At 50.3% G+C, this 27,620-nt stretch overlaps 1 long non-coding RNA gene across 1 annotated transcript; it reads left to right on the top strand.

Moving 5' to 3' along the window:
• Positions 1-465: 465 nt before the first annotated feature.
• Positions 466-4,697, top strand: LOC114214381 (uncharacterized). Its single transcript, XR_015769547.1, has 4 exons — positions 466-1,186; positions 1,317-1,968; positions 2,297-2,375; positions 4,065-4,697. It is a non-coding gene; the product is annotated as an uncharacterized LOC114214381 (long non-coding RNA).
• The last annotated feature ends 22,923 nt before the right edge of the window (positions 4,698-27,620 follow it).

Here is a 27,620-nt window from a genome sequence, read left to right as displayed (position 1 = left end):
CATGTGGGTGATACCAGAGCACGTGGGTGTAGGCCAGGCCGTCCTGGGGAGGGAGAGGGGGTACTTCCACATCTCTGCCCAGGAGTCCCCACACCTAATTCTCCAGAACTTTTGCCTTCCGGTGGCCAAAGCAATCCTTGAGCCAACGAAGGTAGGTGTCGGCAGCAGCCGCTCAGGCCAGGACTCACTGACAGTGACGGCTTGGGCTCTTTGTGCTGTTCGGTGTTGTTTTTCCCCAAACGCATCTTGTGGCCTCTGAATCCTGGGGGAAGCTTCTCAAGAAAGAATTCCGTGGTCGGGAGCGCCGGGGAAAAGCAGCGTTCTCTCATTCTCCCTTGCAGAGACGAAACGCACGGTAGGAAGTTCATGGCTGGGGAGAGATCCTGGGATAAAATAATCTGTTTCTCTTCGCCTAATCTGGTATTTCCCAAACTTCTTTGACTTCGGGGGGGGGGGGGAGTTATTATTAGCAATCTGCAGACCATCTTATAACCTCCAAAGAGGGAATTTTTTGTTTTCGCCTTCCTAGCAACCATTCCTTCTTCCAATGCCGCGCCGCCATCGGATTTGTTCCCACGGCTTCGCTTGGATGCTTGGGATTGGATGCGCACGAGACCCAAGATGGCCAACCGTTATCTCCCACCCCCTGGCCCAGTAATTGGTTGATATTGGAACACGTGGCCCAATTCAGGCCAATGAGACACGTTCCTAAGACTTTGGGTGGAACTCCTGGCAAAGGGAAGCTCTTCAGGCCCTGGGCGTGCGGCCGGGGGTGGGGCAGGTCTCTGCTTGCAGGGTTTGCAGGCTTCCGTTGTGCAAACCTGTGCGTCAAGGCACCACAGAGGCAAGCAGAGGACAGAAATGGAAATAGAAAAGTGGAATTCTGGTCGCCCCCCTAAACACCCAGATCAGTGTTCCTGAAGCCATTACTTCTTGAAGAGCCAATCGACTTTTTTATGTGTGTGCTTAGGCTAATTTGAGCCAGGCTGTCTGTCACTTGCAGAAGAAAGAGTTCTAACATCACCATGGCTGCTGTCATGTCCACCAAATCGTGACCACCATTAGGCCACCCTGGTCTAATGATGAGCACCTAGTAACCCATGTGAGAAAACTCCAGACTCACCTGTTCCCTCACCCTCCACCTCTTCTAACTGCTTCTCAGAGACACCCCGGAGGAGACTCTAAGGCAGGTGGCCCATCTGTCCCAGGCACCCCTCCCTCTTGCGTGCCCCGCAACCCATTCCCCCGCTTTGATCCCTTCAGGAAAATCTCTCCAGGTTTTCCTTACTTCTGCTTCGTTTACTTGGTATTCTTAGTCTCGGAGCTGATAAGCAATGATTCCAGAAAGAGGACCACGTTTGGTGATAAGCGCACAGGAATACAAGTGAGGAGACTTCGTTTTAGTCCCGACTCCGCCACTAGATTTCTGAACTTTGGGAACCTTTGAGGATGTTGGACCTCAGTTGTAAAACCTTCTCATTCTGAGGTCCATAGCCCCAAAAGGCGTCCCCAGAAATAGAAGGAGGGGATCCCTGGTTGCTGAGAAGGTAGGAAACGATCAGGGGTGGCTGGAGTCAGAGGCCTGAATATTATCACCACCTTCTAGCTTCTCTTCAGCCCTCCTTTCTCTAACGCCTCCATTTGTAGGCTCCCGTTGTGTGGTCACATGACAGCTCTAGCAGCTCCAGAGACCAGGTGCTTCTGGGTTCCCAGCCTGGGGAGCGTGCTGTCTGAGCATCTCCAGCAAAAGCCCTACACTACTCTAACTGCCCTAGCTTGGGGCACGTGACTCCCTGAACCAGGTGCTGGCCGGGACAATGCCGTGTGCTGGCTGACTTCGGCCTGTGTCATATGCTGCACCCCCAATTCTGAGGCACTGGAGGTGGGAAGGCTCCCAAACTTCGGGGCTGTTGCTGATAGAAAGGAGGACGGCTGTTGAGACGCACTTGTGTCACACTCATCATTTCAGTGAGTCTCACTACACTCCTGTCTGTGTAAGGTATGAGGAGCCCTCCTTGCAGAAAAGAAAACAGGTTCAGGGAGGTTAAGTGATTTGCTTAAGGTCCCACAGCACATTCCACAGTTATTTATGGAAGCACAGCCTACTTTGGGGTGGGGGAAGGGAGGCTATGTTCTGGTTAAAAGTGAGACTTTTACCAAAAGGAGAAAACAAAGAGTCAAACCAAAAGAGAAATTTCACAGAGTAAATTGTGCTCTGCACAGGGACTTTTGCGAGAACTCTGGGAAATAAGGCTCTCTCTGTCTGTCTGTCTGTCTGTCTGTCTTCTGGGACCAGTCAACAGGGAGGACATGAGCCTGGAGCTGCCAGAGACCACCATGGGAAGGGCACCCAAGAGAGAGAAGGCAGCATAGAGGTGAGCAGTGCCATGTCGGCGAGACAGGTTCTTGGGAATGTGGGTTGAGGTCCTGGATCCATTTGTGCCTGAAACTGGATCCACCCAAGAACTGTTCAGTTATTTGAGTTTATTAACATGCTTCCTTCACTTGGCTCAGCTCCATCCAGCTGGGTTTCTGTCATTTGCAAATGAAAGGGCCCTGACTCATCTAGACAGGATGCTGTGGAGCATCGACTTCAACAGGCCCACCTTCAGGCACCTATGTATGCCACGCCATGCCACACACTTCACATATGTTTGACCCTCACCGTGACCCTGCATACGTTCTTCTCATGACCACCCTTGGACAAATGAGGAAGCTGAGGCTCACAGAGGGCAGGTGGCCAGACCAAGCAGGGTGTTGGCGCTCCCTACCTGAGCAGCCAGGCTACCCCTACTCCCAAGTGCCTCCTCTGTCCCTGAGCAGGGTGGGCAGCTGAGTCCACTCAGAGCACACCAGCTGGACATCTCCAGGGGTTGCTGGCTCTGGGGCTGCAGGGGCTGGGCCTGAACACAGTCCCTTTTCTCGAGGACACAGGGCTTCATGAGCCCAGTGGGTGCACGCGTGCAGCATCTGTGGCCCCGTGGGGGCTCCAAGAAAGAGGGGGAAGTGGGGCTTCTGGTCTCCTTCCCCTGGGCCCCTCTGGGGGCGTGTCTGGGTCCCTGTCCCCAGCTGCCTCCCTGTGCACCTGAGCGGGCCTCTGAGCTTTCCTCACCCTCTCCCACCTGGCTCCCACACTCACCAGTTTCCTTTCTGTTTCCGGATGCCCCCAACACCTCGTGCCTCCCACCCGACACCGACTGACTCCCTCTCCCACTTGCCACTTTCAGTTTTGCCTCAGCCTCAGAATCTTGGCCTCCGCTCACGTCTCCCTGCGGGTCTGTGTCTCTGCGGCACCCCTCCCCTTTCTGGCTCTCTCTCTCCACCAGTGTCTCCCCATCTCTGCCTGTCTCCCTCTGTTGCTCATCTGTCTCAGGAGCGCTGTCTCTCATCTGTCTCTCTGTCTCTGATCGTCTCTGTCCTCTCGGTGTCTCTGTCTCTCTCATCTCTCTGTGGCCTTCTGTCTCTCTCTGTGATCTCTCTCTCATTCTCTGTCTCCCTCCTCCTCTCCCTGCCCCTCCCTCCCCACATCCTGAGTTGTCTTTGGGGAACCGGAAATTTGGGGGATTAGAGAGATACTGGGAGGCTCAGCTGCTGCGGCCTAGAGATAATGCGTGGGGGGGGGGCTGGGGCTGGATGGGGGTGGGGGAGCCCAGAATCCCCTGCGTCTTCCTCCTACCCTCTGTGTGGTGCACACAGAGACAGAGGAATCATGTCCCCTTTTTGGGCCTCAGTGCCCCCTTCTGTGGACTGGGCCTGATGAGCGAGCTCCCTCACAGGGTTGGTGCGAGAAGTCAATCAAGCAGCCTGGCCAGAGCAGGGAGGGGCTCAGGGGGCTTGGGGATGAGGGACAGGAGGGAGGGCACATGCAGGGGAGCCTGAGGGTGAGGCTGGCTGGGGCTGTGAGGGACTGAGAGCAGGGGGGCTCCCAGGTGCTCCTGAGCCGTCCATTCCTCTCCCTTTACCTCATTCTCTTCCATCTCTGCCCTGGGGTGGCGGGGGGGAGCTTCTGTGTTTAACTGCTTTAATCCTGTGAGGTGGGTACTGTTACCAACTTTATTTTACAGATGGGGAAAGTGGGCACAGAGAGGTTGAGTGACCCGCCCAAGGTCACACAGCTAGGAATCCTCCACGTGCCAGGACTCTGAAGGAGACGGGTGGTCGCCACAGTCCGGATGTGCCATAGATGTGCCACTTCGTGCAGAGGCAGCATGAACTCGCCTTAAATCCCCTGGGGAGACAAAGTCGTTTTCTTCTCAATGATTCTGGTTACAGACAGAGGCTCTTTTGGGTGCTGCCCTTTGACACCGTGAAACCCTCGCTGCTCTGCCTTCCCCCCCCACAGAGGGAGAAAACCTCAAGCTCGGCGCCCCGAGCAGGCAGCTCTATGGAATATAATTTGATTTGGTTTGGCTGGGTTTGTTTTAACTTAGGGCAAGCAACACTGGTTTTCCATTTCTTTGTCTTGGAAATGAATTTCAGTTTAAAAAGAAAGTCATTTTGGGGCGCCTGGGTGGCTCAGTCGGTTAAACGTCTGCCTTTGGCTCAGGTCATGATCCTGGGTTCTGGGGATCGAGCCCCGCATCGGGCTCCCTGCTCCGCGGGGAGTTTGCTTCTCTCTCTGCCTCTGCCTCTCCCCCAGCTCATGCTCTCTCTCGCTCTCTCTTGCTTTCTCTCAAATAAAAATAAAATCTTAAAAAATAAAAAATAAATAAAATAAAAAGGAAGTCATTTTAAAGAGCACTAATAAGAAAATCGGCTCGGGCAGCTATGGCTGTGGTAGGAAGTCCTACATGTGGATCCAGGATGGAGTCTTAGGAAACCCAGAGAAACTGAGGACCCTTTAGTGGCTCTGCCGTGTCCTTCCCAGCCAGGCTCACGGCCTGCCCCAGACCACACGGCCTGTCGGTGGCCGGGCTGGGACCCTAGCAGCCACCGCACAGGCTGTGGGAGGATTGCCGTGGCACTGGAGCCTGAGAACCCGTCCAGCTCCTCCGGAGTTCCTGGGAGCAAGCATTAGACACCAACGGGGGCTGTCTGATGCAGAGATTCCCTGGCGGGGGAGCCAGGCCCGGAGGATCATGGGAGAGGGCTAAGGGGGCTTGGACGCCCAGCAGCAAGTGAGGGGATGGTCCTCTGAGCAGGAGGCTACTGCTGCCAGGGTGCCCAGACACCCCCGGCCCAGCCAGCAAGGCACTGGCTTGACCCCCAGCTGTCCCTCCCAGGCCCCACACCCATGTCCAGACTGCCCAAAGGTTGGGGAGCAGGTTCTCCCCATAGAGGAAGCAGGGCCCAGAGTCGTCCCATGCCCCAGTAAGACCCCTGACCTGGGAGTCAGGCACCCCTCACCTCCATACCCAACTCCTGCTCAGCCCTGGGCTTGCTTGGAGCTCCTTCCCTGCTCTGGGCCTCAGTACACCCATCTGCCAAGTGGGGGACGGGGCCCAGGCAGATCAGTGTTTTTTAAATCATGCCAAGGAGCTAATTCAGAGATTCAGCAGCTATTGGATGTGTGGAGGCAAATACAAGAGTTTGAGGGGTGTCTGTTGACTCTAGGAAGATACAGTTTATTGTTCTAATTTTTTTTTTTTTTGGTCATAAAAGAGAATGATACATTTGAATTCACAAAGCAAATTTATGCCAATAGGAGACTGGGCTTTATCTGTTTCTTGCACATAGGGCTGCTGAGAACATTTGAGCCATCCTCCCGCCAGAAGCTCCCGAGTCAGGCCTGCCTGCCCCTGCCCACTGCACACCCGCCAGGCCTGCCTCTGCCTCCAGGTCCCTACCCTCCCTCTCCCTCCACCTGGAGCTCTCGCACATGCTTACAGGCCCCCAGGCTTCTGTCACTGGGATCTCAGATGAAGTTCCCCTTCTCAGAGCCCTTCCGGTCCGTTCCCTGTAATCTCGCGCCCTCCCAGTCACCCTGTGTCCTGTAACCCCATTGAATTGGTATCGTCAAAGCCGATCTTTTCATGCATTCAGCTTCTGTCCTTGTCGCCCCCAGACTGGGAGCTCCCCACTCATCTCCGTCGCTCCAGGGCCTGGAGCTTGGCTCGCCTGGTAAGTGTTGTCGAATGAACGAAGTAAAAGAGAGCTTAAGACAAGCCTGTCATGACAAGTTCCCCCACGGTCCTTGTTGTCCAAGCAAGTGGTGCGTGCCCGGCCCCTGGGGGGGTGGGTGGGGGGAAGCACTGTCTACAGGAGAGATTGCAAACCGGTGGCCTGCCACAGCGTTTAATTTTTCTTTTTATTGTGGTAAAAAACACACACACACATAACAGAAAATTCAACCATCTAGCCATTTCTCAGGGTGCAGCTGAATCATGTTAAGAAGTATATTCACATCGTTGTGCAACAGATCTCCAGAATGTTTTCTTCTTGCAAAACGAAAACTCAGTATGCATTAAACAACACCTTCCCGTGCCCCCTCCCCCAGCCCCTGGCAGCCACCCTTCTACTTTCTGTTTCTATGCGTTTGACAACTTTAGGGACCTCATATAATTGGAATCGTGTACTATTTGTCTTTTTGGGGCTTGTTTATTTCGCTTAGCATGTCCCCGAGATTCATCCATGTTGTAGCAGGTGACACGGTTTCCTTCCTTGCTAAGGCTGAATCCTATTCCAGTGTGTACGTATACACCACATTTTGTGTATCCATTCATCCTTTGGTGGACTCTTAGGGTTGCTTTCTACCCCTCGGCTATTGTGAATAATGCTGTTATAAACATGGGTGTGCAAATATCCCTTCCAGACTCTGCTTTCAATTCTTTTGGGTAGGTACACAAAGTGGCATTGCTAGATCACTATGGTAATGCTGTTTTTCTTTTTCTTTTTCTTTTTTTTTTTTAGGAAGGGCATACTATTTTCCATAGTGGCTGCACCATTTTACATTCCTACCCACAGGGCAGAAGGGTTCCAATTCCTCTGCATCCGTGCCAACTCTTGTTATTTTCTACTTCTTTATGGTAGTCATTGTATATGTGGTGATATCTCTTTGTGGTTTTAATTTGCATTTGCCTAATGAATGATGTTGAGCATCTTTTCCTTTTGAAAAAATATTTTATTTATTTATTTATTTATTTATTTATTTATTTATTTAGAGTGCAAGTGATTAGGTAAGGGCCAGATGGAAAGGGAGAGAAAGAATGTCAAGCAGACTCCATGCTGAGCATGGAGCCCATTGTGGGGCTTGATCTCATGACCCTGAGATCATGACCTGAGCCAAAATCAAGAGCCAGATGCTCAACTGACTGAGCCATCCAGGTGCCCCTGAACACCTTTTTATGTGCATTTTGCCATTTGTGTATTGTCTTTGGAGAAATGTCTATTCAAATTCTTTGCCCATTTTTATTTTTATTTTTTTTAAAGATTTATTTATTTATTTGAGAGAGAGAATGAGATAGAGAGAGAGAACATGAGAGGGGGGAGGGTCAGAAGGAGAAGCAGACTCCCCGCTGAGCAGGGAGCCCGATGCGGGACTCGATCCCGGGACTCCAGGACCATGACCTGAGCCGAAGGCAGTCGCTTAACCAACTGAGCCACCCAGGTGCCCTTTTTGCCCATTTTTAAAATCTAGTTTTTTGGGTTTTTTGTTGTTGACTTGTAGGAGCTCTTCACATATATTTTGGATATTAACGCCTTTTCAGATATAAGATCTGCAGATATTTTCTACTATTTTTTAAAAAAGATTTTTATTTATTTGAGACAGAGAGAGAGCACAAGTGGGAGAGGGGGAGAGGGAGAGGGAGAAGCAGGCTACCCTCTGAGCAGGGAGCCCGACATGGGGCTCGATCCCAGGACCCCGGCGTCACGACCAGAGCCCAAGGCAGACCCTTAACCATCTGAGCCACCCAGGCGCCCCGATCTTAATCCATTTTTTAAAAGTTTTTATTGTTATGTTAATCACCATCCATTACATCATTAGTTTTTGATGTAGTGTTCCATGATTCACTGCCTGTTCACAACACCCAGTGCTCCACGCAGAACGTGCCCTCTTTATTTTTTTTTAAATTTTTTTATTGTTATGTTAATCACCATACATTACATCATTAGTTCTTGATGTAGTGTTCCATGATTCATTGTTTGTGCATAACACCCAGTGCTCCACGCAGAACGTGCCCTCTTTAATACCCATACCCAGGCTAACCCATCCCCCCACCCCCCTCCCCTCTAGAACCCTCAGTTTGTTTTTCAGAGTCCATCGTCTCTCATGGTTCATCTCCCCCTCCGACTTACTCCCCTTCATTCTTCCCCTCCTGCTATCTTCTTCTTTTTCTTAACATATGTTGCATTATTTGTTTCAGAAGTACAGATCTGTGATTCAACAGTCTTGCACAATTCACAGCGCTCACCATAGCACATACCCTCCCCAATGCCTATCACCCAGCCACCCCATCCCTCCCACCCCCACCACTCCAGCAACCCTCAGTTTGTTTCCTGAGATTAAGAATTCCTCATATCAGTGAGGTCATATGATACATGTCTTTCTCCGATTGACTTATTTCACTCAGCATAACACCCTCCAGTTCCATCCACGTCGTTGCAAATGGCAAGATCTCATTCCTTTTGATGGCTGCATAATATTCCATTGTGTATATATATACCACATCTTCTTTATCCATTTATCTGTCGTTGGACATCTTGGCTCTTTCCACAGTTTGGCTATTGTGGACATTGCTGCTATAAACATTGGGGTGCACGTACTCCTTCGGATCCCTACATTTGTATCTTTGTGGTAAATACCCAGTAGTGCAATTGCTGGATCATATGGTAGCTCTATTTTCTACTGTTTGAGGAACCTCCATACTGTTTTCCAGAGTGGTTAGAACGTGCCCTCTTTAATACCCATCACCAGGCTAACCCATCCTCCCAGCCCCCTCCCCTCTAGAACCCTCAGTTTGCTTCTCAGAGTCCATCGTCTTTAATGGATCTTAATCCATTTTAAGTTCAATTTCATATATGGTGTTAAGTAAAGGTCCAACTCTTTTTTTTTATGTGGATATCCAGTTTTCCCAGCAACATTTGTTGAAAAGACTGTCCTTTCCCCATTGAGTGGTCTTGGCACCCTTGGTGGGGATCATGTGACCATGTATGCGATGGTTTATTTCCGGACTCTCTATTCTATTCCTTTGGTCTATATGTCTGTCTTTATGCCACTACCACACTGTTTTGATTACTGTAGCTTTGTAATAAGTTTTGAAATCAGGAAGTGTGAGACCTCTAACTTTCTTCTTCTTTTTCAAGATTATTTTGGCTATTTGGGATCCCTTGAGATTCCATATGAATTTAAGATGAATTTTTTCCAATTTAAATTTTTTTTTTTTAAGAGAGAAAGTGTGAGGGGCATCTGCGTGACTCAGCTGGTTAAGCGTCTGCCTTCGGCTCAGGTCATGATCCCGGTGTCCTGGGATCGAGCCCCGCATTGGGCTCTCTGCTCAGTGGGGAGTCTGCTTCTCCCTCTGCCTGCCACTCCCCCTGCTTGTATTCTCTCTCTCTCTCTCTGACAAATAAATAAATGAAATCTTTTAAAAGAATAAAATCTTAAAAAAAGAAAGACAGAGAGCGTGAGTGGGGTGGGAGGCAGAGGGAGAGAGAATCTTAAGCAGGCTCTATGCTCCCTGTGGAGCCTGACTCAGAGCTCCATCTCATGACCCTGAGATCATGACCTGAGCCAAAATCAAGAGTTGGATGCTTAACTGACTGAACCACCCAGATGACCCTCTATTTAAATTTTTTTTTTTAAAACTTAGTTGCTCTATCAGTTAGAATTAAATTTGACTGTAAGTAACAGAGACCTGACTATAGTAGCTCAGGCAAAATAATAGTCTAATTCTCTTGGGTGTTAAAAAAATTTAAAAAAAAGATTGGAGGGAGGTGTCTGGCTGGCTCAGTCGGTGGAGTATGCAACTCTTGATCTCAGGGGTGGGAGTTTGAGCCCCACGATGGGTGTAGAGATTACTTAAAAAAAAAAAAAAAGACGAGAGAGCCTTCTGGGTCTTTGTACAAATTAGAAAAAGATGCTCTATTTCCCAGAGACTTGATTTCCACTTGTTGGAAAACTGTGTTGTCGTATGTTGATTTTGTTGAAATAAGAATAAGTATATTCCAGAAAATGGTCACAATATACAGATAGATCTGCAGCATCCACCATGTAAGCAGAGTACCTGTGGATGTAGTGGCCTTGTGAGGTGAGCGGTCCAGGGAGACATGCCAGCTTCACAGCATCACCGGGGACCTATTCCTTTTTATAGCAACATAGTTTGCCATTATATGGATGTGCCTTCACTAATTCTCCAGGGATGGACATTTGATTGATTGATTGATTTTTAATTTTATTTTTAAAAATTTATTTAAATCAATTAATTAACATATAGTGTATTATTAGTTCCAGAGGTAGAGTTCAGTGGTTCATCAGTCTTTTTATTTTTTAAAAAGATTTATTTATTTGAGAGCGAGAGAGCGAGAGCTTGAGTAGGGGGGAGGGGCAGAGGGAGAAGCAGGCTTCCCGCAGAGCAGGGAGCCCGATGCAGGGCTCTATCCCAGGACCCTGAGATCATGACCTGAGCCGAAGGCAGACGCCTAACGACTGAGCCACCCAGGCGCCCTCATCAGTCTTAAATAACACGCAGTGCTCATTCCATCCCGTGTCCCCCTTAATGTCCATCACCCAGTTACCCCAACCCTCCACGCCCACCCCGGGGATGGACATTTTAGATGGTTTCCAATAATTTACCAAAAAAAAAAAAACCAAAAAAAGTCACAGTGAACAACTTCATACATAAGGCATTTATCATACGTGGGAGTATCTCTGTATAACGAATCCCTAGAAGTGGAGTCATTGGGTCAAAGTGAACAAGCATGTGTGATTTTGATAGATATTGCCAAATTCCCCTTCGGGGGAGGGGGCCGGCTGACACCCCCACAAGCAATATCCGACAGCGCCTGTCTCCCCACATCCTTGCCAACTCAGAGTGCTATTGAACTCTTTAACTTTTTGCCAAACTGTCAGGCATCTAGCTGCAGTTTTAATTTGCATTTCTCTTTTCACAAAGAAAAGATGAGCATCTCTTTATGTGTTTAAAAGTCATCTGTATATTCTTTTCTGTGACCCATTCGTATACATTGTCATTTTTTCGAGTAGTTTTTTCTTATTTCTAGAAACACTTTACATATTAGGAAAATTAACTCTTTGTTACTTGAGGGAGCCAATATATTTTCTCAGTTTGTCACGTTCCCAGTTTGGCCCTTTTTATAAAAACAAACCAACCAGAACAAACACAAAGACCTCTGAAGTATAACATACACAGCAAAGTATCATATCAGAAGTGCGCAGCTTGATGAATCTTCACAAAGCAAGCCCGCCTGTATTACCTCTCTATGGCTGTTTATATCACTGGGGCTTTTGTTAGGAGTTTTTTTTTTTTTAATTTTTATGTAGTGGTTCATTGTTTCCATTTAAATCTTTAATGTAATTTATCCTTGGTGTAAGGTGTGAGGTATGGAGCAGTCTTTTATTTATTTATTTTTTTCAGACGGCAAAACCTTGTCCCAATGCCACTAGAGAATAATCCGTATTTTCTTTACTCATCTGAAATGGTGCTGCATCCTCAAAATTCCCCTGGCCCTTTTTTGGATTTTCTGCTCTGTTCCATGACATCTGTTTCTTCAGGGGTCATTTCAGTTGGTGATGTCTGATTTGGAGGAATACTTCTGGGCTGTTTAACACGGAAGCTGTCGTCATTAACAGCTTGGACCCTTGAGCCTTCAGTTCGAATTACTGACTCCAGCAGCAAGTGACTTCAACTCTCTGCCCCAGTTTCTTCATCTGTAAGGTGGGGATAATAATAGTACCTACCTCCTAGGGTGGTTGAGAGGATTAAGTAATTTAATGTATTATGTAAAGTGCCTAGAACAGTGTCTGCTATATAATACGTTCTAAGTGCTAACCATTAATTTTTATTATTTAAAGCCATTTTTAAAAATATTTTTTATTTCACTTTTCTTTTTTGGGGGGCGCGGAGATGGGGCAGAGGGAGAGAGAGAATCTTAAGCAGACTCTACGCCCAGTGCAGGGCTTGAGCCCGGAGATCATGACTTGAGCCAAAATCAGGAGTCAGGTGCTTAACTGACTGAGCCACCCAGGCGCCCCTTATTTTATTTTATTTTTTTTTAAGTGAACTCTATGCCCAACATTGGGCTTGCACTCACAGCCCTGAGATCAAGAGTCGCAGACTCCACTGACTGAGTCAGCCAGGAGCTCCGAAGGCCATTTTGCATCCTTCCATCAGCTCTGTGATGTAAAATACCGTTGACCCCATTTTTGGATGAAGAAATGGAGACTTGAAGCCGAAAAATGACTTGCCCAGCTGCACTGGTTCTGAAAGAGGTCTTCCCATTCCTGAGCCCCACATGTTCAGGGCTGGCCACCTCGAGCAGTCAGACCTCGGGTTATGGGTGTGAGGGGCCTCCTCTTCCCCCTCTCCCCCAGCCCAGCACGGCTGTGGCTGATCCTCAGAGAGGAAATGTCACAGAGGCCCAGCTGCAGAGGGGGGTGGGATGAGGCGTCACCAGGCGGCTTCAGCACCAGGTCCCGTGTGAAAAGGCCTAGGGGACCCGGGGGGACCTGGGGTTTCAACAGCTCAGCCCCTTCCTCCAAGGTCTGCCCAGCTGCTGCAGGGAAGCCAGGTCTCCAAGGAGGCAGGGGCCCACTCTGGGCATCCCTGGGGCCCTTGAAAGAGACCCCTAGTCTTCCGCTCACCAGCTGTGTGACCTGGGGGGAGGGCTCAACCTCTCTGGGCCTCAATGTTCTTATCTGTGAAATGGGCAGGTTGTAATGGGCTTCAGAGCAGAGGACGTGTGTGCCGCGGATTGGCTTGGAGAGTTGATTTGTGGTGGCTGTTTTCTACCACCCCCCCTCCACCCACAAAAGCAGCTGGGAATGGAGACACAGAGCCCAAACTGCCAGTTCAAAGCATTGTGCCAGGTGTGAACAGAGGGGCCTGGGGAGGGGAGGCCGAGTGTGAGGAGAGGAACTGTAGCGAGCTGGCAAGGGGATGCCGAGAGAACATTTGAGTTGGTGGAGGTTTTCCTCCCTACTTGTCCTTGGGGCCAGTTGGAAGGTGGGGAGTGGTGGGGGGAGGGAGGGCAGAGGGAAGAGAAGGAAGTGCAGAGAAAGGGTCCCCAAGGAGTCTGGTGCCTCTGAGGGAAAGGGGGACCAGCACCCTTCTCCATAGCTGGATTCGCTAGGCCCCCAAGTTACACTGCCAGATTTGGCAAATAAAAATTCCAGATCAAATATTTGGGACATACTTATGCCGAAACATTATTCGTCGGTTGTCCGAAATTCCAATTTAACCAGTGTCCTGTGGCTTATCTGACAAGCCCACCCACAGACATGAAGGGGACAAGGGCAGAGAGGGCAAACGGGAGGGCATTTGGGGGGAAGGGGGCTGGGGTATCCCACATCCTTTGCATAGTGAAGAGGCCGTCCAGAAGTGTTTGCAGGCTCTGATGGGGACGCAGAAGGAAGCTGGGAGGAATGGCTGGCTGGTGCTTGCCACCAGGGAGGCTCACTCTTCTCAGGGGTGACCTGACCTTGGAGCTGTGAGCTGGCGCCCAACTGGGCTTCAAGCAGGAGGCCTGAAGAGCCGCAGCAGAGCGAGCATGAAGAAGCGTCGAAGCTGCAGGGGAAACCACAGCACTCCTGTCACCCTGCCACTGGGGCAGGTGGGGGGGTGGGGGATGGGACTGAAGCGGCAACCAGCCTCAGCTCAGTCCCAGCCGCCCCCACCCTGCCACCACCAACCTGTCTCGTCACTCTAGCGGGCTCCTACTCACCCCTTAGCGGCCCTGTGGGCCTGGGGTCCACAGGCGAGCCCAGAGGCAAGCCTCGTGTGACACCATCTCCTCCAATCTGCAACTCAGCCTTCCATGTGACTGAAACATCACCGGTTTGGACTGCATTTCTCCAAACCTGTCTTAATTACATTGTCGGGGGCAGTGGGGAGTCAGAATCAAGAAAACTGGGTTGGGCCGGATGACAAGGTTCCACCGTCTTCTTCTGCTCTTGGATTCTGTGGACCATCCTCCTGGCTCCATACACAGAGCCCCTGGCCCCAGACGCTAGAACCACCAGCCGCAGCTGTGAGCGGGGCCTTGGGGACAACGGGAACCGCCAGGCCGCCAGGCCAGGGCATGAAGGAGGAGGCACTTGGAGAGGGGCTCCTCGGGACCCCGACCCCAAGGTCCCCAGGGCGGGAAGTGAGAGCTGGCCAAGTGTTTACAGAACAGGCTGGAAGGTGCAGGGGAGGCAGCTGCTCATTTCAACAACACTCCTACAGCACCCACTGCAGGCCGGCTCAGCCTCAGTGCTTTCTAAGCACCAGTCCAGTTAATGCCCCTGAAAGCCTTTGGAGGCAAGACTGCTGTCATGCCCACTTGGCCGTCAAGGGCAAGGAGTTGCAGAGAGCTTAATTTAAATGATTTTCCCGGAGCACCCGGGTGGCTCAGCCGGCTCAGGTCATGATGGGAGTCCCGGGATCGTTCCCCACATCAGGCTCGCTGCTCAGCAGGGAGTCTGCTTCCCCCTCTGCCTCTGCCCCTCCCCGCCCCCAGCTCAGGCTTTCTCTCCCTCTCAAATAAATACATAAATAAATAAAACTTAAAAAAGAAAATAAATGATTTGCCCGAGGTCACACATCCAGGAAGGGGCAGCTCCCGGTCCAGGCCAAGCCCGGTCTGACTGCTCAGTGAGCGCTGGGCCCCAGGGTCGCAAGCAGGAAGCTGGGCCCTGGGCCGTTCACCCAGTAAATAGGATATGTGTTGAGATGTCCCGCCGGGCGGGCCATGCATGTGCTGGGATCTGGGACAAGCTCGGAAACAGGACACCATTTCTGCTCTTGCAGAACACTTGGTCCAGAGGGAGGGGCAGATGCAAACGGTTACAACCTAGTGTACACAAATCAGTGCTAGAAGATGAGCCCGTGGAGTGTGGAGTGAGCATCTACTGTGGGCCCCGCCCTGTTATCAGCCAGGCTTCTCTCTTCATCCTTGCAAAAACCCCTCGAGCTATCATTGGCCCCATTTTGTTGATGAGTAAAGTGAGGTTTAGAGAGACTCAGTAATTTGCCTAAGGTCACAGCAAGCAAGTGGCAGATTTGGGACGTCCTAGGGGAAGTGTAGGGTTCTGGGGGGCTGCATCCCAGGGGGCTTCCTAGAGGAGGTGCCGCCGCCTTGAGTTGTACGGGAGAGGGGACTGGTCCATGGAGAGGCGGAGGAGGGTGTTCCAAGGAAAGGCCCGGAGGCTGACCAGCCTGGCAACCTGGAGAGGCTGCACGTGGCCTGGCCCAGAGTTCACCCAGGCCGAGTAGAGCTGGTGCCTTTCCCCGTAGGGTTGGCCCCTGCTCTCCCTTTCCCGGGGCTCTGGCTGCGCTGGGCTCAAGGTGCAGGACCAGGCCCAGGGCAGGGACTCAGCCTTGCTGGGCCCTTGGGACAGCGTCGGTGCGGGAATGCCCATCATGGAGGCAGTCCAGCTGCCTGAGTGGGACTCCCTGCTCTGTCCTTTGCTGGCTCTGTGACCTCGGGCAAACTGCTTCCCTCTCTGAGCCTTGATTGCTTCAGCTATAAAACAGGGACACCAGGGCCTCATGGGCTTGTAGGAGGATTACATGTCTTAATAGACGCAAAGGGCTCCAAGCAGGGCCTGGCTGAAGTCAGTGCTCTAGAAATGCTGGCTGTTAATGGTAGTGCGACTGTCCACCTGACAAGTTCACGGCTTTCACTTAGGTTAAAGGGAAGCCAACGGTGGTTATGGGGCCTACTGCCCCCCAGTCGCCCTGCCTGCATCTCAGGATTCGGCCTCGCCAGCCCCACCACCAAAGCCTCACCACGGTCGGGGCCTGAGCCCGATGGGGTGGCATGGGTGGCTGGGGACTTGGAGGCCCCTGGCAGCTGGGGGGAGGGGTGGGAACCAAAAGAAGTGGTGACTAAGACGGGAACCCGAAATGCACTCACACAGAGAACTCCCCCAGGAGGTGGGTTCTTTCACTCTGGCTCCGGGGAGTGACTCATGCGGGGGTAGGTACGGAAGGTGCTAGGGCGCCAGGGGAGATGCTCATCCCTCCCAAGAAGCTGGTTGCACAGTGGGCTATGGAGGGCTGGGGGTGCCTCCCAGATTCTCGGATTGGGGAATGGATAGGCCCTGTGACAGAGAGGCCTGGAGTCAGAAAGACGTGGGTTCAGATTCCAGCACGGTTACTTTGTAGCTGTGTGATCTTGGGCAAGGAACTTCCCCTCTCTGTGACTCAGTTTCCTCTCCTGTAACATCAGGCTAATTAAATCCACCTCCTGGCGCTAAACCTTTCCTATTGTGCTTTATTGGATCTTGGTGACTCCCCACCTTAAGGACCTGTCATGACTCCCCTTTGCCCACACAACCAAATGCAGCCTTCTTCTGTCAGGAGTCGGGTGGTGGGGTGGGTGGGGGTAGGTAAAGAGGAGACACGATTGTGGAATATCTGCAGACTCTGTGCAACCTTTATTTTATTGAAACCTCACACAAATCTGTTTTACAGCCAAGAAACCAGCCCTACACAGGTGTCCAAGTTGCCCAGGGCAGGGGTGGGTTTCAAACCTTCATGGGTCCTTCTCTCCCCAGAATCCGACTCTCTGTTGGCTACATAGCCTCGGCCTGTTAATAAAATGGCGGGAGTTTAAATGCGGGCACATTGTTATTACAGAGAAGAACGGAAGGAAGGAGGGAAAACCAGGAATCACACTGCAGGGTCTCACCACCTCCCAAGTAACTTCCCAGCCAGTCTGGCCGGCTGCAGCCTTGCCACTAGGAAAACACAGTGGGTACCCCCCACCCCCTTTTAGCCAAGCTAAACCTTGGTGACCCAGACAAGTAATAACTTACATTTCTGTTAATAGCGGTTTTTTTTTTGTCACATACTTTTTTTGTATGCATAAGCTTATTTGTAAAGCACCAGGCCTTGATGATTTCAGAGGAATTTAGTTGATCTTCCGATAATTTAGATTGATAAAAGCAAAGGTAATTCCAATGCTACTTAAACCACTCTAGGTCATAGAAAAAGATAGAAACTCTCCACTTTATTTTATTTTTATTTTTTAAAGAGTATTTATTTATTTGAGGGGCACCTGGGTGGCTGGGTTGGTTAAGCATCTGCCTTCTTCAGCTCAGGTCATGATCCCAGGGTCCTGGGATCAAGCTCAGCATTGGGCTCCCTGCTCAGCGGGAGCAAGCTTCTTCTCCCTCTTCCTGCCGCTCCCTTAGCTCGTGCTCTCTCTCTCTCTCAAATAAATAAATAAAATCTTAAAGAGAGTATTTATTTGAGAGAGAGAGAGCTAGCTAGATAGAGAAAAGCAGAGTCCCCACTGAGCAGAGAGCCCGATGCAGGGCTTGATCCCAGGGCCCCAAGATCATGGCCTGAGCTAAAGGCAGACGCTTAACCGACTGAGCCACCCAGGTGCCCCAGAAACTCTCCACTTTATTTTATGAAGGCAGCATGACCTTAACATAAAAACTTGATAAACAAATAAACCAACCAACAAAATATAACAAGAACAGAAACAACAAAAACCAGTAAATCGTAGACCAATCTCTCCCCGATTTCGAAGCAAACATTCTAAATCAAATGCTAGCAAATAAAATGCAGTTGTATTTTATCAAGGTCAAAAGAATAACATACTTTGAGCAACTAGAGCTTCTTTCAGGAATGCAAGACAGGTTCCATATCAAGTAATTCATCAACATAATTCTTTACATCATCATGAAAGAGAGTAGCAATGTGATCATATCAATTGATGTTGAAAAAATCCAATTTCTTTTTCTTAAGAAAAACTGTTTAAAAAGAAAGAAGAAGAAGAAGGAGAAACTACTTAAGTATGATAAAGGTTCTTTGCCCAAACTAACAGCAAACATCATTCTAGATACTAAAGCCATTTTTCTTAGAATCAAAACAAAACTGTTTTCGGAGGTTCAATCAAAGACACCAGGATAAAAAACAATGAAATGCTCACTACTGAGAAAGAAGAGATAAGGCAACTCGATACTGTAAGAAATCGTTGGCTAGAAATAGAAAAAGGAAAAGATTTCATCCACATTTATATTACTGGGGAATACATCTAACAGAGAAGGGGTAGGAGCTCCATGAAGAAAAATGTGTTGAAGGATAAAGAACTAACATCAGAACACGGGACAAGTTAAAAACATCAGAAAAACATGAATTTCCCCACATGTAATTCCAATCAAAATACCAGTGGGGCCTTTAAAAAATCAGATAACACCTACATTATGTTGCACACGGAAAATGCCCCAAATCTGCACCATGGCAACTAAACAAACAACCCAGAAATGGAACCCATTACCTTATGGGAGTTGAAATCATGACAAAAGTGGAAATCCAATTCAGTCAGAAGAGGCCAGCTTACTTACAAACAGCCGGCACAACTGGCTGTCCATTGGAAGAAATAAGCAAATAAAATTGGATAAATAGCGGCAAAAGTATATTAGAGATGAATTAACGCTTCGTAAAAGTCTTAGGAGAACACTTAGGGAACTACACTTAAAATCTAGGGACTGCGGACAATTTTCAAACCCAGAAAAGAAGCCCAGAGGACACCAAAAATCTTTCAGATGAATCTATGTTAAACTTAGGAGGGAAGATTATGGGGAGATGCCCAAGCTAAGTCAAAGGATGATTTCCATTTGCAAATCTGGCAGATGAACGAAACAGTCCATATAGATGGACGGCAAAAGACCCAACAGCCGCAAAGTAAAATGGCAAAGGGTATGGAACGACTGTTCGAAGAGGAGCAAATCCAAATGGCAAATTAAAGCACTGATGAGTTAGCACTTTATACTGAGATGTAGGCAACAACGAATGGCTGCTGGGGTTTTAAGGGAAGCACACTGTCATTTTTGCTGACGGAGAGGCAAACTCTTAAGAGCTCTTTTTTTTTTATTTTTTATTTTTATTTCTTTATTTAAAGATTTTATGTATTTGACAGAGAGAGCACAAGCAGAGGGAGAGAGAGGGAGAAGCAGGTTCCCTGCTGAGCAAGGAGCCCGATGTGGGCCTTGATCCCAGGACCCTGGGATCATGACCTGAGCCGAAGGCAGATGTTTAACCAACTGAGCCACCCAGGTGTCCCTTAAGAGCTCTTTTAGAAAGAAATCCGGCAATATCCCATATTTGTTTGGAAGATCTTAAAAAATTTACTTCTTATTCCTTAACTATACTTATTCCTTAAACTATAGGAAAATGTGCTCCACCAAAACGAGAGAGTAAATCAAGTATGAGAAACGTAATTCAATACAGGAATAGAAGCTCCAACATAGAAAAGAGGGAGAGGGACTCCTTGGGGAAATGATGAGAGGAGACAGACCCCAGTACGATCCTGCAACAGGTCCAGAGAGCGGCCAGTGCATCCTGGAGCAGGGCAGGGGGCTCTAGCCGCTTTCTACAAGGTTAAACTTGGAAACCACTTAATCAAACAGAACCTCTAGAGAAACTATGTAAACAACTGATGGAGAGATTGGGGGTGAATTAACAGTAAGTATATAGATTATTCTACACAAATAAAAAAAGAAAATTACCAACACCTAGAAGATAAAAGGTCGTGCAGAAAGGAAAAGTGATCATAATTTACTACATGGCTCGGCTAATAGAATAATAAATAGCGAATAATAATGTTCAGTAAGATTCTTGGATGGACAGATTCATGTTTTCCATCAAATTTAGGAAGTTTTCAGGGGCGCCTGGGTAGCTCAGACTGTTAAGCAGCCAACTCTTGATTTTGGCTCAAGTCATGATCTTGGGGTCCTGGGATTGAGCTCCACATGGGGCTCCCTGCTCAGCGGGGAGCCTTTCTCCCTCCCCCTCTGCACCTCCCACTGCTCATTCTCTCTCCCTCTCAAATAAATAAAATCCTTAAAAAATTTAGGAAGTTTTCAGCCATTACTCTTCATAATTTTTCTCCTGTCCCCATAAGTTTTTTAAAAGGATGATTATGTGGCTGATTTCCAGCAGAAACAAAGTGAATGTCCACCCAACTGACGGCTGAAGGAGATACACTAATATCACACGGCAAAATAACATGGCAGAGGACATGGGTACACGGAGGCGGGCAGAGTTGGGGCCAAATGATACGTCTACTCCCCCACCCCCTCCCACTTGCACTCCCACCACCCCACCCCCTCCCACCTCCACTTCCACCTCCACTCCCAATCCCTGCCCCTCTACCCCCCTCTACTCCCCCCATCCCTCACCCCCCACCTCACCCCCCACCCCATTATCCGTGGGAAAATACCCCGTTCTTAGTCAATTACTTTGGGTGGGGCTTCAGTCCCTGCTGGGGGGGGGGGGTCGCATGTGACAAGGCTTGGCCAATCAGAGAACCGCATTGCCCAGGCTATGTGATTGGATCAGCGATGGGGACGGGACCCAATCAGAACCAAGCAAGCAGAGGGAACCCACCAACCGGGATAGGCCGCCTGGGAGCCAGCCTCAGCTCTTTCCTGTTGGGCGTCGCTCTTGACAGGATGGAAGGTGTGGTGGCTGGCAGCCCTCCTACGCCATGAGGAGAGAGGGAGAAGCCCAGGAATAAGTCTTCCCTGAAGAAATAGAGCAGTTGGAGAGAGAAACCTATCCTGGTGTTAAAGTTGAAGCCTTCGCATTAAGCTACACCTGAAGTTCGTTCTATTTAGGAACTCTTTTTTTTTTTTTTATTTCTGCACAATCAGCCACTTTGAGTTGGGTTACCTGTCGCTTGGGACCAAATGAGCCCTGGCGAATACCCTGGTAGTCTCAGCTTCAGAAGTGAGCCTCCAGCCTCAGAAAGGCTCAGTGGCTTCTCTTGATCAAGGTCACTTGTTGGTCAGGAGATGCTGTAAGTCAGGGCCCCAGAGATACGGGTGGCTTCAGGGGTCTTAGGGATTCGGTTTCTCTGGACATTAGTCAGAACTTCTTTATTTGCAGGCTACCAGACTCAAATGGATTTATGAGCACATATTGGCTCATGTGACTGGAAAACCTATTTATATCTAATTTCAGTCTTGGATCCTAGTGTTCAAATAATGTCATCAGATTCCTTTTCCCTTAATCTCTTGGCCCTGCTCAGTCACTCTGTGTGGTTTTCATGCTTGGACGGAATCTACCTGTGTGGTGGCCAAGATGGCCACCAGCAGGTCCAGGCTTACATCACACAAACTTAGCAAATCTAATGAAAAGAGAACACTTTACCCCTAATAAGTGTAGAGAAAGGCCAGGAGCTGCCTCACTTGGGTTATATGTCCATGTCTGAGCCAATTGCTGTGGCTCAGGGGATGGAACGTGCTGGTTGACCAGACCTGGTCATGTGGCCACGCCATGGAACCAACGGCGGGGTGTCAGCACCACCTGAACCACATGGATCAAGAAATGGAAGGGAAACTTGGGGTGTTATCAACTAAAAGGGGGGGTGAATAGGTGCAAAACAGGCAGAAATAGCGGATGTCTACTACCTCTTACACTGTTTTTAGCATCCCATGATCCTTATCACATCTGTAATTAAATATAACCCCAAATCCTCTGCCTTCTGCAGGCCCCCTCTGTTTTCCTCTAACATCAAAATAGAATGACTTGAGCCCCTTTGCCACATATTAAGGACAAACAGGCCCCTCCAGGATCTCTCCGAGGATTTCCAAACTGGGGATCACGGTCTCCTGGGTCAGGCCATGACCAACCTCTTTTTCTTCTTCTTGTTTTACTGAGGTATAATTGACAAGTAAAAACTGTATATGCTTAAGGTGTACAACTTGATGTTTTGAAATATGTGTACTCTGTGAAATGGTCACCACAAGCTAATATATGTATCACCTCACATAGTTAGGGTTTGAGAGAGAGAGAGAGAGTGTGTGTGTGTGTGTGTGTGTGGCGAGAACACCTAAGATAATGCTCTCTTAGCAAATTTCAAGTGTACAATACACGATTGTGGATTACACAGCCTACTTCTTTGGCTGTCCCTGTGCACTCTTGGCCTCTGGAGCCGCCATACTCTTCTGCCCTTCTTTGACTCCAAATGAAAGCCCCTGAATTTCTCCATTGGCCTTTTTTTTTTTAAAGATTTTATTTATTTATTTATTTGAGAGAGAGAATGAGAGAGAGAGAGAGAGCACATGAGAGGAGGGAGGGTCAGAGGGAGAAGCAGACTCCCTGCTGAGCAGGGAGCCCGATGCAGGACTTCATCCCGTGACTCCAGGATCATGACCTGAGCTGAAGGCCGTCGCTTAACCAACTGAGCCACCCAGGCGCCCTTCTCCATTGACCTTAAAGCAAGGCTGGGTTGATGAACATTCTCCTCCCCTCAACTGCCAGTAAATAACTTGAAATTACTTTTCTTACACCCACATTTCCACCCTGAACCAGGCACTAGATGGGGGCGGGGGGTAAGGCTCTACATTTTTTAGAGAGAAATGCTGTTTGGGGACTCTCTCCCTCAGTGATGTAAGTAAGTTGAGTTGGCATCTCCTGCCCTGCGTGAAGGGTAGAATGGGACCCTGAGGCTGCCCCCCCTTTTAAAAAGTATTTTATTTATTTGAGAGAGAGCGTGCATGTGAGAGAGAGCCTAGGTGAGGGGGTTTAGAGGCAGAGGGAGAAGCCGGCTCCCCGCTGAGCACAGAGCCTGACTGGGGTTCGATCTCAGGACACTGGAATCATGACCTGAGCCGAAGGCAGTCGCTTCCATTTCAATACGCCTTGTCTTGGCATGCTTAGCCGTCACTGGCAAGTAGCTGGGAAGGCTTGTGGAAGACTCAAGGAGCATGTTGGGAAAAAAGGGAGAATACAAAGAATACAATCCCTTCCCTTCTGAAGTTCACTGTTACTGGAACTTCTTTGATAGACTAAGTCTATCTATCAAAGCCTGAAGACTATGGGCAGGAGAAGACACCAAGTTCCTTTGAGAAGGCACTTGCCACAAGCAAGGGCAGGTGACCCAGGCTAAATGGAAGGACCTAAGGGTTGCAGGGGTTGCTCTGGCTCCGATATAGTATGTGGGAGGGGCTGGAAACCCTTCTGGTCAAGTCCCTGGGGCCTGACCGAGCAAGGCGACAGGGGAGTTACACAGTGATGCTAAGCCCCAGACAAAAGCAACAGCGGCGGAAAACCAAGGCCCCCTAGTGGCAAGTCCTGGTATTATCTGACACATTGGCAGTTCCAAGGTGATATTTGTACACCAAGGGGGGGAACCAGAGATACTGTTTGCATTTGTGGATTTCCCCTCCACCCCTTAATAATCCATTAAAGTGTTCTGTGAAGCCCCTGGGTGTCCAGTCTTATTATTGAAGAGAAGTGGCAGATGGTTTGAAATGACAGTTTTTCTTTAACGTATCCTAGATAAAATTCTTGGGGACGAGTACTTTCCCCTCTGATCTAGTTTGGGTGGATTTGTTTTTCTCTTATTTTTTTTTTAAATAACTTTTTTTTTAAGATTTTATTTATTTATTCGAGAGAGAGAGAGAGACAGAGAGTGCAAGCAGGAGAAGAGGGAGAAGCAGGCTTCCCGCGGAGCAGGGAGCCCGATGCGGGGCTCGATCCCAGGACCCTGGGATCATGACCTGAGCCCAAGGCAGACGCTTAATGACTGAGCCACCCAGGCGCCCCTGTTTTTCTCTTATTTTTTCCTATTTTTTTTTACCCCCACCCGCATTTCATAGATAATTATGTAATCTAATTAATGTCTATTTTCCTCTTCAGCAAGTAAGCTTCAGGGGCTAGGGATTGTTTGTCTTGTTTGTTGCTGTATCCTTGCCGCCTAAAATAGTATTGGGCATTCATTCATTTTTTTTTAAAGATTTGTTATTTATTTATTTGAGAGAGAGAGAATGAGAGATAGAGAGCATGAGAGGGAAGAGGGTCAGAGGGAGAAGCAGACTCGCCTCTGAGCAGGGAGCCTGATGCGGGATTCGATCCCGGGACTCCAGGATCATGACCTGAGCCGAAGGCAGTCCCTTAACCAACTGAGCCACCCAGGCACCCTGGGCATTCATTCATTAAGCTGACAAACCGTTAGGGAGTGTCTGTTCTGTGCCAGGCCCTCTCCTAGGCCCTGGGGGTGTTGAGGGGATAGCAGTTTGCCAAACACTGACTGGTCTTACGGAACTGCCGTGCTAGCGTACAGAGATGGAGGACAAACAAGAACATGGGATGGGAGTGGTGATGAGCGCTCAGGGTAAGGGGCTTCTGCTCCAGGAAGTTTTCTCTGATCACTTGATATTTGAGCAGTGACTTGAAGGACGGGAGGAAGGCAGGAGGGAGGTGGGAGATTTGGGAGAGTTCCAGGGAAAGGTACAGGCCCTGAGGGGAGAGCATGTTGGGTGGTCCTAGGGGCCAGGGGAGAGGAGGTGGGGATGGGGGTGGGACCTTGGAGGCCACCCTAAGGACTTCAGCCTTGATTGGGTGGTATAAGGAGCTATCGAAGGGTCTGAAACAGAGGGAAAGATCTTATCTATGAGACGGTAATAAATTCTTGCTGAATGAATGTGGAATCGTGAAACTCCTTACAGCCCCCCCCCAGCCCCCCCACCTTCAGCACTCCATTTTGCCTTTAACTCTGCCCATTCAGCTTCTTCCCACCCAGCCATGCCCCGCTGCCCAGAGAACTCTGAATCCTCTGGTTTTCTGTCTTTGGTGAGCTCCTGACACCCCCAAACTTGATGAGCTTCCCAGTTATGTACTTTCCCAGCACCCAGCCTTAAATGTGGGTTATGTCTGTCTCCATCATTCCATTGCTAGCTGCCTGAGGACAGGGACACCATCTGGCCTGCTCACTGCTGTATCCCGGGTGGGACGGAGAATGTGCTCGGTAAATATTTGCTGGGTGACGACTGGTTAAATCAGCCTACTCTGTTCCTCTGGGCATTGGCTTCTATTTTCTGCCCAGTCTGAGGGCTCCAAGCTGAAGCTGGACATCGGGCCAGGGACAAGTCGCTGCCCCTTCCCTCCCAGAACCTGGTCCTTGTTCCTGTGGCCTTCAAGCCTCCTCTAGGTCTGAAGTAACTGCTCTTAGACTCCGCAGACCCCACTTTAGAACATCTGTCAAGCTTTCAGCTCAAGAATAATTGTGTGCCCCACTCCCTACTCTGTCTGTATTCTGAGACAAGACAGCCACTCAATGGTAATTTTTCTAGACTTTATTTTATAGCAATTGTCATGATTAGAGAAGTAAATAACACATTTAAAAACCTTCTTGGGGCCAAAGGATGCCAGAGTATTTACAAACACATGGTGGGGGGGGCAGTGGCAAGACATGAGGGGTTGGGGCTCGGGAGCTGGGGTTCTGCCCAGGCCCTGAGCCAGGCTTGGATGCTGATGCTAGTCACCACGACTGTCCCACCAGCCACGGCACAGGCTCAGGGAGTGTTGGCAGCCTTGGGCCTCTCTCAGTGGGCCTGATGGGAGGCCCTCTAGATAACCTGTGGCCCTGCCTCCCGCCCAGGGGGCTCCCCACACCCCGCAGGCCAGCTCAGAGGGGCCTCTGGGAAGCACCGAAGGACAGGGGCAGTGTGGGGGGCACAGGGGCTGGGACAGAGATCGGGGATGACCCAGCCTGCCCAGGGTGGGACAGAGAGAGAGAAAGAGAGAGACACACACACACACGCACACACATACACACAGCTTCACAGAAGAATTGAAAGAGGAAGATTTTTTTGAGTGTTGTCTGCTAAGTCTTCGTGTCTACGGTGTTATTTTTTGCTATTTGTTTCTTCGACAGTGACATAAACTGAGGTAAACATCAGTGACCAACACCTCTCCTAAGAGGCAAAGGGTCCCAACCCAAGAAGCAGAGGTGGCGGTGACAGCGCAGCAGGTCCCCGACGGCGAGGGAGCGGGCCTGGCCAGGTTCCGCTCCGGTGTCAAGCGGTCGCTGCCCCTCCCTGTGCCTCTGAACACCGGGGCTGGGCTACAGAACTACAGTCCCCTTTCCAGCTCTAACATTCTAGATACTACGACGAGGGAGAAACTCCCAAATAGGATCTTAACAGAGAAAGAGAGAGAGAGGGCGCACGGCGAGGGACATCTACTTGGAATCTTGCGTCCGTGTTATTGCAGGAGAGACAGGATGTCGAGAGGCCTAAGGCAAAAGGAGAAGTCGCGGCTGGGAGAGAGAGGTGGCCCGGATGGGCTCCAGGTGGGCCGGGGGCAGTGATGGGGGGGCCCTTCTCTGAAATGTGGCCCTTGGTGGGAGGAGGGATTGCTACTTACCTGGCGCGTGGAGGGCCCCAGGGCCCAGGGCAGAGGAGGGCCTCCGGAGGGACGGGCACACCGAGGAGGGCGGGGCCAGGCCCTGGGGCAAACCGCACGCTGTTTGTAAACTGGACCCAGGCAGGGCAGGGGGACCTATAGCCCTTTTGCGCGGTGGGAATGAGGGATGAGCGGAGAGAGGTGGGGGCTCCAGGCCAGAGGGTGGTTGGGCCCTCTATGGTCAGCCGGGCTCCTCGGAGAGCCCCCTCCAATGGCCTGGAGCCCCGGTAGGACCCTGGCAGGTGTGGCCCGGGATGGCCGAGGGGCCCCTGCCAGGCAGAAGGAGCGGCCTCACCCATGTCGAGGTTATTGCGGGGTCCCGGGCCTCCACAGCGAGCGCAGGGGTCATGAGGGAACACTGGGTGAGGTTGGGTTCCTGTTTTGCTGCCTCGGGGCCTGAACCCATATGCGGGTGCCTCCCGGCCAGATTCCCTGAGGGGCGCGTGGTGAAGCACGGGCCTGGACACCCGCTGGCAACTGCCTGAGGAGGACCCTGGGGCCGGGCGGAGTTTCGGAGGCGTCTGGATGCCATCGCTGAACACAGGAGACTACACGCAAACGTGGGCACTCGACTCACACTCACGCCGCACACACACACCTATTCACACTCACCCCCCTCGCGTTTCCATGGACCCCCACCCTCATTCCCACAGCATCCTCACACCCAGAGCGGCCCACTCCAGTACCAGGAAGCTGGGAGACGTGGGGTTGGGGGCAGCCCAGAGCTGACATGCCGGTCCCCAGCAGAAACCCAGGGAAATTCCTGGCACAGATCACCTCTGTGTCTGGGCTCCGGGAGCCAGGATCGGGGGGATCTGAGGTTCCCCGGTTGGGGAAGGTGCAGCCAGCTGGGGAGCTGGGCCGGCCCTGGGCTTTGCACTCACACCCGTCGCCCTGGGGATGCCGGGGCGCGACCCTGGCAGCCCTTCCCTTGGCGAGTTTTCGGGACAATTCATGGGGAGGCGGGGAAGGGTTTCTAGAGCTCCACCTCTCAGGGTCCCTGCAGCTCAGGGCAAGTTGTGCTCTTTCGGGGCTCAGTGTCCTCATCTTGGGGGAATGGGTTGTGGGGGTTACTAGATTCTTCGGGCTTGTACCTGCGTGGGCACACACACACACACACACACACACACACACACACATTTTGCCACATCCAGACATTTGCTACATTTTGCAGAGGGCTTGTCCTCTCCCCTATAGCCTCCCAGGAAAGGGACAGGGCGCAGCTGAGCAACACCCCTGCCCTCAGCTCGTCGCCCTCCCCCTAGCCAGCATCCGAGGGCCCTAAGTAGCCCCTTCTCTGCCCCAACACTTCCGTCC

This window comes from Eumetopias jubatus, unplaced genomic scaffold (assembly GCF_037043125.1).
Source record: "Eumetopias jubatus isolate StellerSeaLion01/CBP00866 unplaced genomic scaffold, mEumJub1_p1.0 scaffold_12, whole genome shotgun sequence".
Taxonomy (NCBI): Eukaryota; Metazoa; Chordata; class Mammalia; order Carnivora; family Otariidae; genus Eumetopias; species Eumetopias jubatus.
Note: the sequence above shows the minus strand (reverse complement) of the source record. Positions and strands in the feature narration are given on the sequence as shown.